Genomic DNA, 12242 nt, shown 5'->3' with positions numbered 1-12242 from the left:
CTGCACCCTCAGGAGATAATGAAACCAGAGATAATGGTTTGATCTATATTGGCAAATTCGGTGGGCCCCGTTGCCTAACGAGATGACCTTTTCCACTGCCAATTTCCGAGCAGCTCCTTAAAATTGTCCTAAGCCAAACCACACCAGGCTGTGTAGAGAAGGAACAAATGTGTAAATATCTGCTCGTGGCAAACGGCAACTCGGCAGGAAGTAAGAAATGTAAATAACTTAGTGACATTCAATTATTAACCATAATTTGTTAATCAGAATGTCTGTGTGCCGCACAGATGAGGTGAGCGAACACTAACTGCACAAGCAGACAAAAAGGTAGCGCAGGAGTGGGGCACAAAAACCAGGGAGATAAAGGTATGGTATGACGTAACAAGTCCCTGTGTTAACTTTAATGGACCTTGGTCGATAGGCCCTGCTTGGGGAAAACGCCTCTTTTGCACAGAATTACAGTTATGCAATGCACTTTCTGGCTGAAAACAGAAAAACATGTGAAATCTTACATAGTTACATAGTTCCAAAGTTTCATAGTTACATAGTGGATGAGGTTGAAAAAAGACATACGTCCATCAAGTTCAACCTATGCTAAATTTAGACAACAGATACTTTATCCTATATCTATACTTACTTATTGATCTAGAGGAAGGCAAACAAAAAACCCCAGTGACATATCATCCAATGATATCTCATAAGGGGAAACATAAATTCCTTCCAAGAATTGGCAATCAGATTACTCCCAGGATCAACATTCTTCCATGTTTACTTATTTGGTATATCCCTGAATATCATATGTTTTGTTTTTTTGTTTTTTTTAATAAATCAATTCTGTAGTATTAGATAATAGACAGTTTTTTTTCAACTCTTTATAACATTTTGAATTAGTTTTAATATTCTGAGCATCCTTTGATTTCTATAGTAGGTTTAATACACTTCCCCAGCAGTGCAAGATCTTTGCAACACTTTTTCATGTTTGTGATCATTTGTTGCCAATGTTCCCGACAGTTAGAGCTGTAAACTGTAACAATAGATAATGTTACCTTAGTAATATATGGATACATTGTAGCTGCTGAGTTACACTGATTGAAGCAGCCATAATGTTAGGCACACAATCAGGATTTTAACACATCTGTAACAGGAACACTAAACGATTCCCAGCTTAGGTAAGAATACATTGTCACATGCTTTACACATACAAATAAGACAAAAAAAAAGGAGGGGGGGAAAGTAGTATTGCTGCTTTCAAGTTGTGTTGTTGGGTTTTGAAGATACACATAAGGCCTCGGCCATGTTACTTGCTTGCTGGCGGAAGCGCGCTGAGGCGCGCTCCCGCTCAGCACTGAGCCCCTACAGCCGCAATTAGAGCGGCTTTAGTAGGGGCTCACCTGCGCTTACGCGCGCTTGCGGAAGCGCAGGTCTTGGGGGAATTTAAAATTCCCCCGCTTGCCGGCGAGACAGGCCGGTCACGTGAGCGGTTCGCCCAATGAGGGCGAACCAGCTCCGTGACGTCACTGGCCCGCCCCCGGCCAGTGACGCGCCCGCCCCCGGACCGCCCCCGGACCGCCCCCTGACGGCTGCTGAGAGCGCTTGCGGTAAGCAACCGCAAGGCCAGGGAAAGCACCCGCTTTCCCTGCGCCTCAGCGCGCCTCAGCACGCCAGCAGGGACCGTGGACTCGGCCTAAGGAATAACGTGACGTTAACTTAGATATCCACTAAAGCGAAAGCACTCAGGCACATAACACCTTATCTGGCATTTTTCCTGGCTGCTACACAGCTCGACATGTTTAAAGTTGACATTTGATGATGCTGACATGATTACATGCAAAATCCTAACTCCAGAAAAAGCACCAAACCAAATTCCAGTGCTTAGTCCCATGCTGTTTTTGTTGCTATGCCTGACGGAGGAAGAAAAGCAGCATTAGTTACACTGTTGCAGTGATTTGGAATTTGAGTTGCAAGGGGCATGTTAGAAAAGTCACAGTGGTTACCATATTTAATGGGCCGCACAAAATCAATACTTCTTTAAAATTGAAAACGGCAGCTTCTACATGGAAACAAATCATTTGAGTGGGGTTTGTATCCAAACTCGCATTTCAGCTTGGAAGTATAATGTTTTTTACACAGATTGCATGCGGCTTGTCCAGTGATATGTTCTGTGTTGCCATTTGCTGATCTCTTTATATTTTCTCACCCAGTAGGCCGCGGTGGAAGATGGAAGACATTTTGTGAAGGATTATTTAACTTCGACCTGGTATAACCAGGCTCTGCTGGAATCCTTCATTTTCTTCTAGCTGGAGATGATAATTATTTCAAAGAAAGTCTTTCAATACGTCTGTTAGTTAGAGAATAGATATCTTTACCTGCCATCCAAGCAAATGTCTCTTTATACACATCACACACAGCTTTATTAACACATTCTCTTAACAACTAAGGCTGCGGCCCCGCTGGCGCTGACTGCGCTCATGCTTGAGAGCGGTGACATCACCAGCTCTCCAAGCATGAGTGTCGGGTGTCCTTTCTATTTTGCAAGCGCGCGCATGGGGGAATTGGGGAATTGTTGAGCGTCCTTCAAACTCTCTTTTTTTTGTCTCCCCAAGCGCCAAGCTTGGGAGAGCGTGCGCACGTGCAACATGTGAGCGGGAACAGGACAATGTAAATTGCAGGAACTGAACTCGGCAAGCGCCGCACGCTCAGCGCTAGCGTGGACGCAGCCTAACCCTAGACAAATTGTTGCTTCTGCAATATAGAGTATTTCTAAGTGTGACAGCACCTCTCACACAAAAACACGAATGTATATCTTTATTTAAATAACACCATGCTAGTGTTTAGAATTCCTGGTTTCCCCCTCCAAAAAAAATCCTAAGGAATGTAATTTAATCTCTTTAGTACCAAAAGCCAATTAAACAAATTATTCATCATTATTTTGTACAGATATCCAACACTACAGGGGTTATTACAAATCTGTTGCAAAAATATTCTTCCTAACAGATGGGAAATAATTTAGAAGGGCTTTGAGTTTGGGACTTGTTGTGAGAGAACTTGTGAGAGGAGGGTTGGTTAGGAAAGAAGGGAGATAATTGAACTTAATAGTTTATTTGTGTTGGATTTAAGATCAGCTGCTCAGTATATAGTGCAGGCACCGGCAGCTAGCCGTGAAACCAAGGCTGCGAGACCATCATCTTCATGGAGAATCTGTGATGAAAACTCGTCAGGAATTAGAATGGTGGGAATGACATCAGAGAATACATGCACTCCACATGGGAATGACATCAGAGGATATATGCACTCCACATGGGAATGACATCAGAGGATATATGCACTCCACATGGGAATGACATCAGAGAATACATGCACTCCGCGTCAGAATGACATCAGAGAATACATGCACTCCGTGTGGGAATGACATCAGATAATAGATGCGCTCCATGTGGGAATGACATCAGATAATAGATGCGCTCCGTGTGGGAATGACATCAGATAATAGATGCGTTCCACGTGGGAATGACATCAGATAATAGATGTGCTCCGTGTGGGAATGACATCAGATAATAGATGCGCTCCACGTGGGAATGACATAAGATAATACATGCACTCCTTGTGGGAATGACATCAGAGAATACATGTATTCCACATGGGAATGACATCAGACAATACATGCACTCCGTGTGGGAATGACATCAGAGAATATATGCACTCCGCATGGGAATGACATCAGAGAATACATGTACTCCACATGGGAATGACATCAGAGAAAACATGCACTCCGCATGGGAATGACATCATAGAATACATGCACTCCGCAAGAGAATGAATCATAGAATACATGCACTCTGCATAAGGCACGTTCTATAGTGCCGGGTGCGTGCTACGCCGTGCGCGCGCGCGGATTTTTAGTTGGCTGACGTTAGTCAGCCTTTCTATAGATGTGCCGCGCGCGCGCACGGCAGGGAGAGAGGAGCCGATAGACAGCGGCGAAGATGAAGAAATTCATCTTTTCGCGCCGCTTCCGGCGCTCAAATGTACGTATTGGTGTGTATGTGTGTATGTTTGTATGGATGTGTGTGTGCGTGTGTGCGTGCGTGCGTGCGTGCGTGCGTGCGTGTGTGTGGGTAAATAAATGCACACACAAATTTTTTTTTTTTTAATTTAAATAAAATCTTACTTACACTCCCCTTAGACTTACACTCACACAATATATACACACACATACACACATATACACTTACCTGCAGCTCCCGTCTCTATATACACGGAAAGCATGCGGCACAGGCACACACGTTCGCATAGGATTGCACGGCCGCATGCTGTATAGAACGTCCCTAAGAATGACATGAGAGAATACATGCACTCCACGTGGGAATGACATCAGAGAATACATGCATTCCGTGTGGGAATGACATCAGAGATTACATGCCCTCCACGTGGAAATGACATCAGAGAATGCATGCCACGTGGGAATGACATCAGAGAATATATGCACTCCGCATGGGAATGACATCAGAGAATACATGCACTCCGCGTGAGAATGACATCAGAGAATACATACACTCCATGTACAGTAGGAATGAAATCAGAAAATACATGCACTCCGCGTGGGAATGACATCAGAGAATACATGCACTCCATGTGGGAATGACATCAGAGAATATATGCACTCCGCATGGGAATGACATCAGAGAATACATGTACTCCACATGGGAATGACATCAGAGAAAACATGCACTCCGCATGGGAATGACATCATAGAATACATGCACTCCGCAAGAGAATGAATCATAGAATACATGCACTCTGCATAAGGCACGTTCTATAGTGCCGGGTGCGTGCTACGCCGTGCGCGCGCGCGGATTTTTAGTTGGCTGACGTTAGTCAGCCTTTCTATAGATGTGCCGCGCGCGCGCGCGCACGGCAGGGAGAGAGGAGCCGATAGACAGCGGCGAAGATGAAGAAATTCATCTTTTCGCGCCGCTTCCGGCGCTCAAATGTACGTATTGGTGTGTATGTGTGCATGTTTGTATGGATGTGTGTGTGCGTGTGTGTGTGCGTGCGTGCGTGCGTGCGTGCGTGCGTGTGTGTGGGTAAATAAATGCACACACAAAAATTTTTTTTTTTAATTTAAATAAAATCTTACTTACACTCCCCTTAGACTTACACTCACACAATATATACACACACATACACACATATACACTTACCTGCAGCTCCCGTCTCTATATACACGGAAAGCATGCGGCACAGGCACACACGTTCGCATAGGATTGCACGGCCGCATGCTGTATAGAACGTCCCTAAGAATGACATCAGAGAATACATGCACTCCACGTGGGAATGACATCAGAGAATACATGCATTCCGTGTGGGAATGACATCAGAGATTACATGCCCTCCACGTGGAAATGACATCAGAGAATGCATGCCACGTGGGAATGACATCAGAGAATATATGCACTCCGCATGGGAATGACATCAGAGAATACATGCACTCCGCGTGAGAATGACATCAGAGAATACATACACTCCATGTACAGTAGGAATGAAATCAGAAAATACATGCACTCCGCGTGGGAATGACATCAGAGAATACATGCACTCCATGTGGGAATGACATCAGAGAATATATGCACTCCGCATGGGAATGACATCAGAGAATACATGCACTCCGCATGGGAATGACATCAGAGAATACATGCACTCCGCATGGGAATGACATCAGAGAATACATGCACTCCATGTGGGAATGACATCAGAGAATACATGCACTCCACATGGGAATGACATCAGAGAATACATGCACTCCGCATGAGAATGACATCAGAGAATACATGCACTCCATGTGGGAATGACATCAGAGAATACATGTACTCCATGTGGGAATGACATCAGAGAATACATGCACTCCATGTGGGAATGACATCAGAGAATACATGCACTCCATGTGGGAATGAATCATAGAATACATGCACACCGCATAAGGCACGTTCTATAGGGCCGGGCGCGTGCTACGACGTGCGCGCGCATGGATTTTTGTCAGCCTTTCTATAGATGTGCCGCGCGCGCGCGCACGGCAGGGAGAAGGGAGCCGACAGACAGCGGCGAAGATGAAGAAATTCCTCTTTTCGCGCCGCTGCCTGCGCTCAAATGTATGTATTGGTGTGTATGTGTGCATGTATGCGTGTTTGCGTGTTTGTATGGATGTGTGTGTGTGTGTGTGTGTGTGTATGTGTGTGTGTGTGTGTGTGTGTGTGTGTGGGGGGGGGGGGTTAAATAAATGCACACACAAAAAAAAAATATTAAACTTTTTTTTAATTAAAAAAATCTTACTTACACTCCCCTTACACTCACACAACATATACACACACATAGACGCATATACACTTACCTGCAGCTCCCGGCTCTATATACACGGAAAGCATGTGGCACATGCACGCGCGCGTTCGCATAGGAATGCACGGCCGCACGGCCGCATGCTGTCCCTAAGAATGACATCAGAGAATACATGCACTCCGCGTGGGAATGACATCAGAGAATACATACACTCCACATGGGAATGACATCAGAGAATACATGCACTCCACATGGGAATGAATACTTTTCCCATGAATTTTAAACCTATAAAAAAAAATCTGAATATTTGTAATAATTGTTCCAAAAAGTTATTTAGTGTTATAATTATAACTCTCCAAAAAATGTTTATAATAAAATAAATAAACTATTTCTATGAATACAGTATAATATTTAGAACACTATTTAATTTCCTTAAAAAAACATGTTTTAATACATTTATAATGCACAGAAAAAACAACACAGAACGACAGAAAGCAGCAATCACTGTTACCCAGAAAAAATGCAAAGATCTCTGAAATGCCAGAGCATAAATAAAACCATTATAAAGAGCATGAGATGGTTTGTTAATACCCTGCATAAATAGGAAACTTTTAAACCAACATCATTAGCACAAAAATATTACAAACACAATTTCTCCATAAATTTCATTTTTTATCCTGGAACCCCACTCATTTTTACCAATGCACTGAACTCTCTAACTTCTTCTAAAAGAATGCCTGACACGGCTCCTTTATGTATAATTGAATGGTTTAAGTAGTATATTATATATGTGTATTGGCAGCATATTGGCGTAAACGACTCTATTTAGAAGAAAGTAGAGAAATCCACTTTGAGATGAGGAAGCTTTGAGCTGAGTAATTTTAGGGTCCTGGAAGCTATTTTGAAGTCAGTTCTGCACTGTTGTGTGTTTTGTGTGTTTCAGCATATTTTAAACAGGCCTCTGGGAAATTATACATCATTCAATGTTTTTGCTCTAGTTGAATAAAAGGGATAGACGGATTTGGGACTGAAGTGGTTAAATCAGTAGCCTCTTTTACTAGATTACAAAATAAACGTTTTTTAGGTAGGGGAGAAAAAACCTTTTAACAAATATTTGTTTATGGTACAGACCAGGGGAGCGCAATCTTTTCCCCCTGCGGGCTGTCCTCCTCTCCGTGCGCCCCCCTCCCTTCCTCCTCCTTACATTGGTTCCCAGCGTCTGGGTGTCATGACGTCACGTTGCTATAGCAATGCAACGTCATGACCCCGCGGCGTCAAATTGGACGACGCCTTGCCATGGCGACGCGTCTCCAGATGCTGCTGAACCACGGTAGGTAAGGCTTACGGAGGCCTGCGCTGCTTCCCCGGCACTTAATTTAAGTGCCTTCGGGATGCGCGCAGGGCCCCTGTAAACCCCGTGCCCCCCGCAATTAAACCCAGCGCCCCCCAGTTGCGCGTCGCTGGTATAGACAGTGATTCCTGTTCTTCTCTATGTGTCTTTCTGCAGCCCGGAGTGACAGTAACAAATCTCATGTGATTACTACCAGTGTCTGCAGCTTTTAATATCTGTTAATGGATTGATGTGTGAGGTCAGCGATTTACCTTTAGCGACCTCACAAATCTCTGCAGTTCAGTCCAATAATCTCTAAGGGAGGGACGTGTAAGTCCATGAAATCTCTGAACAAATACACTGTTTGTATGAAGGACTCTCACACAGGTTCATTAAAAGGGTACCACAACTAGAGAAATTCGATGTGTTCGCAGCTCGATGAAATTTGCCGTTTTTCTGTGAAAATAATTTGCCCGACCCTTATGGGCAAGAATGCGTGATCAATGCGCCCCAGTTCTGTGGGTTTTTTTTTATTTTTCAACGAAAACTACCCAAAAAATTATAAAATTGTGACGTTTTGCAACATTTAAAAAAAAAAAAAAAGATGTTGGTGAAATTGTAAAGTTTTCACAAATGTTGCCCCCCAAAATAATTTGCGAACTGAATCCTGGACAGTTTGCACATGCAAGAAATGTACCCTTCTTCAGGATCATATGGCTGGTGGAGCTCTGTCACCATTGGGCACATGAAAAGTGATACACTTTAGTTCCTCCGTTAATGTGGGGTACAGGAGCTTACAAGCACGTGAATCCCTCTGGGCAAGGGTCCATAACACATACAATTTATTATATTCTCCTTTATTTATAACACGCCAACATATGCCGTAGCACAGTATAATAGGGTTGGGGGACGAAAACACAAAATATCAATTGGTAACATAGATTGTTACAGTAGGTAAGGAAGGACCAGCCCCAAGGAGCTTACAATCTCTAAGGACAAGTCAGTCGTAACATAAGATACAGGGGGACAGGAAGCTTGGGGTGTTTTGGATAGCTGCTTCTTATGTGAAGGAGTTGGCGTTGCGGAAGAAGAGGAAGAGCTATGAGAGCAAAGATCATGTTACCAATAAACCACTATTGTAATTGTGTATTTATTTGTATATACTAATGTAGACAAACAATATGAGTGATAACTTTCCTATAACACGCTGATCATTTATCAAATCAGCGATAAATGTTCAAGCTACCGTAATTAGCTGAAGGTTTCGAAGTTCAACTAATTGGAGAAAGGAAGAGGAGCTTATCACAGCTCTTACATGCTGGCAGAAAAAAAGCACAAGAGATATAGCTGGTTTTAATAGGTACAGGACATAACACGTATAGTAGGTACAGTACCTGCTAAATAGGTCAAGTTGGAGGGCATGCTCTGTGAAAACACAGCAAGCTGGATATTTTGAGTACGTCAATTTCCTGTGTGTTTCCCCCCAAATATTTCCAACTTGTGCCTTTATATTTTATTCACAGCCAGAGGGATCTGGAACATATCACAGGGAAGTGATTTATTTTTTATTACTAATATGAAACAACAAACATTCCCCATACTCTTCCTGCTTTTACTAAGAAGCACCCCCATAAATAAAAGTCTGAAGCCATAAAGATTCCCTTTTAGATAAGAAGCCCCCAGTCCATTGTAGTTGAGACTCTTGATGGTCCCAAGGAAGATAAATGTTCTCTCATTCAGAGAGGTTGCAGCCTTTAATATGTTATGTTTCCCACCCTTTAGCTCATCAAGAGTTGACCTCAGTGCTGCATCAATATATATCAATCAGACAGAGACACCAGGCGATGATTTCTGCCCTACACTGTGACAGCCATATCCTACCCTTATTAACCAATCTGTTTTAGAAACAGGAGTCCTTGATGAACCAGGATGGAAACAGAGAGGCTTGTTTATGCGTTTGTACTGTATTTGTATTATCCGATTCCCAGGGAGATGATGAAAGTGAAGGGGAATAGGGAGGGAGATGATGGATAATGCAACACCTTGGTTTCTGGAGTGGCATGGGCTAACCCCTTCATTGCCACACATTGCTTTGCCAGCCCTGTTGGTAGCACAGTGATTAAAAGACCCAATTTCATAAAAATGTGGGCCCTTTCTAGAATATTCTGATTATCACAAAGAGGGCTAAATCTCAAAGCTCCATTAAAAGAGAGCTCATAATAGGACATTACCTAAAATATAAAAGGATGTTAGGTTTCCTCAGCTGGCAGCGGGGCCCACCCTGTAAAAAAGTTAAGGGGACTTACATTAATGACCAGCACTCCTCCGGTATGTCGTAACGTCATGACAGTCGCATATCACGTCACATTGCTATGGCAATGCGTCATTATATGACATTGCAACGTCATTTGACGTTGGTCACCATAGCTTTATCCCAGCACCGACAGGATGAGGGAGAGGAGGAACCGCAGGGGCCCAAAACGGCAGCATCGCTCGCCTTGCCCTAAGGCCGACCTTGGCATCCAGACCCTATAAAAACCCAATTTCAGGGTCTGGATTGGAGAAACGCCAAGTTTAGGAATGACCTGCCTAACGCAATGTTAAGTCCCCTCTGCGACCTATTGTGAATATGCACTGTTATTACAATGCCTTGTTTGCATATCATTTGCATTTAATTATCACTAACAGCTGTTATTGTTGATGCAATGGTGTGTACGGGAGAAAACATGACTTAACGTTACGTGATTGGACTTTGATGATACGGAGTAAGGCCTAACATGACGTCGACTTAAGTAAACATCATGTTAAATCATGTTACCTGGGCTCTGCGGATCTGGGCAAGAGTATTCTATGTTTATGGGAACATGTAGATATACTATGCTTTAAAAGTAGTAATCCTACCTCTTTATTAGTTTTCTGGAGCTGAATTATACTATTGTTAGCTTAGACAACCCCACCGGTTTCTGGGATACAAACTGATGTTCCTTAATGACTTTACAAAGATGTCTCCTGCGGTCGTCCCTTCCTATTGGCACATAATACCCGTGGGATTTGACAGCCATTTTGATTGCCCTAGTGGAAGCAAAAACTTGGCAACTAAACCGGTAAATATCGTATGAACTGTTGGGTCCTCTGAGAAACAAATGGCACTGTTTAACCTGGAGGACCTTCCAATTATCTACAAACAATGAATGAAAAATAAACGAGTAGTCGGGATTGTGGATTTAAATAGATCGAATAGGTATGCATTTTGTTGTACATGAAAGTCCTCCTGAAGAGTTAGAATGTATGCTATTTAAGTAAATAAAAATCTTAGGCAAATAGTGGTATCTGGTTTAAATGAAGGAGGTAACAATGAATGCAGATGAGGTATCTCCCCAGTTCAGGCTTGAAGGTTACACATTCGGCCCCTTCAGAAAAACTCAGAATTGCAGCAGAATTAAAAGTTCACTTAATCTCCCAGGAAAATTATTTTATTTGCAGATTGATTTATAAATGATTTCATCCTAAATCACTCCACGAATAGGAAAATAGACTGGAACATACTTATTCCAAAGGCAAAACCATGGTTCCATAGATGTATTTAAAAATGATGTAATACTACATCTGGAAATATATATATATATATATATATATATATATATATATATATATATATATATATATATATATATATACATACACACACACATACACACACACACACACACACACACACACACACACACATACTCAAAGTATGTATGCACAAAAATAGGTAAAATACATTGTTTCTGGAAATATTTCCTTAATCGTATATATATATATAGTGCACAAGCATTAATTGGGACATAGAAGGCCTCCTATTTGCTAAAGAGTTGCAAATAAAAGCAGCAGATTTATCACAGCAAACCCCCGTTGCTTTCAAGGCTCTGTGTTTTGCATCACATGTACAGCTGGGAGACTGAGCTAACTGCTCCCATTCATAGCAGTGTTTGCACCAACATTTAATCATCTGATGATTCTTCTACATCAGGAAACCTGGGCAAGATAACACGGTACCAACACAAACACATACCTGTTAAAGTGTAACCATGCACTGACCCAAAGAGCTAACACTCTTATTGTATGCACAGAGATCATCCTAAATCGATGTGGCCCACTAAGCAGGCATATGTTAGGAGCCTGCAACTCTACCCCCACTGATGAACCCCTTCTGCACCAACTGAAGGGGTTCAATTATTATTGAGGATGTAACTTAATATTTAAATGTACCAAATATATTGGTTTGAACCACACCCTACCCACCATAACTTATAGTATTTTTTTATTTACTGGCAAATATATTGGCAAATGTAAAAAATGAAATAAAAAATCAGGGTCACCACAAAAATAGTATTTAGAAACTCCCTCCTGAATGTGTCCCCTTTCAGTGTTTAGGGAAGTAAATATTGACTTATTTACCTGTGCCTCAAACTACCCCAGAGTCACTGGTGCAGCAAAAAGCAGTGTAAATAGACTACCCCAAGGGGTTCTCAACTCCTGTCCTCAAGAACCCCCAACAGGTCAGGTTTAAAGAATATCCCAGCTTCAGCACACATGG

This window comes from Ascaphus truei, chromosome 19, assembly GCF_040206685.1.
Source record: "Ascaphus truei isolate aAscTru1 chromosome 19, aAscTru1.hap1, whole genome shotgun sequence".
NCBI lineage: Eukaryota > Metazoa > Chordata > Amphibia > Anura > Ascaphidae > Ascaphus > Ascaphus truei.
The sequence above is the reverse complement of the archived record's forward strand: the minus strand, read 5'-3'. Positions refer to the sequence as shown.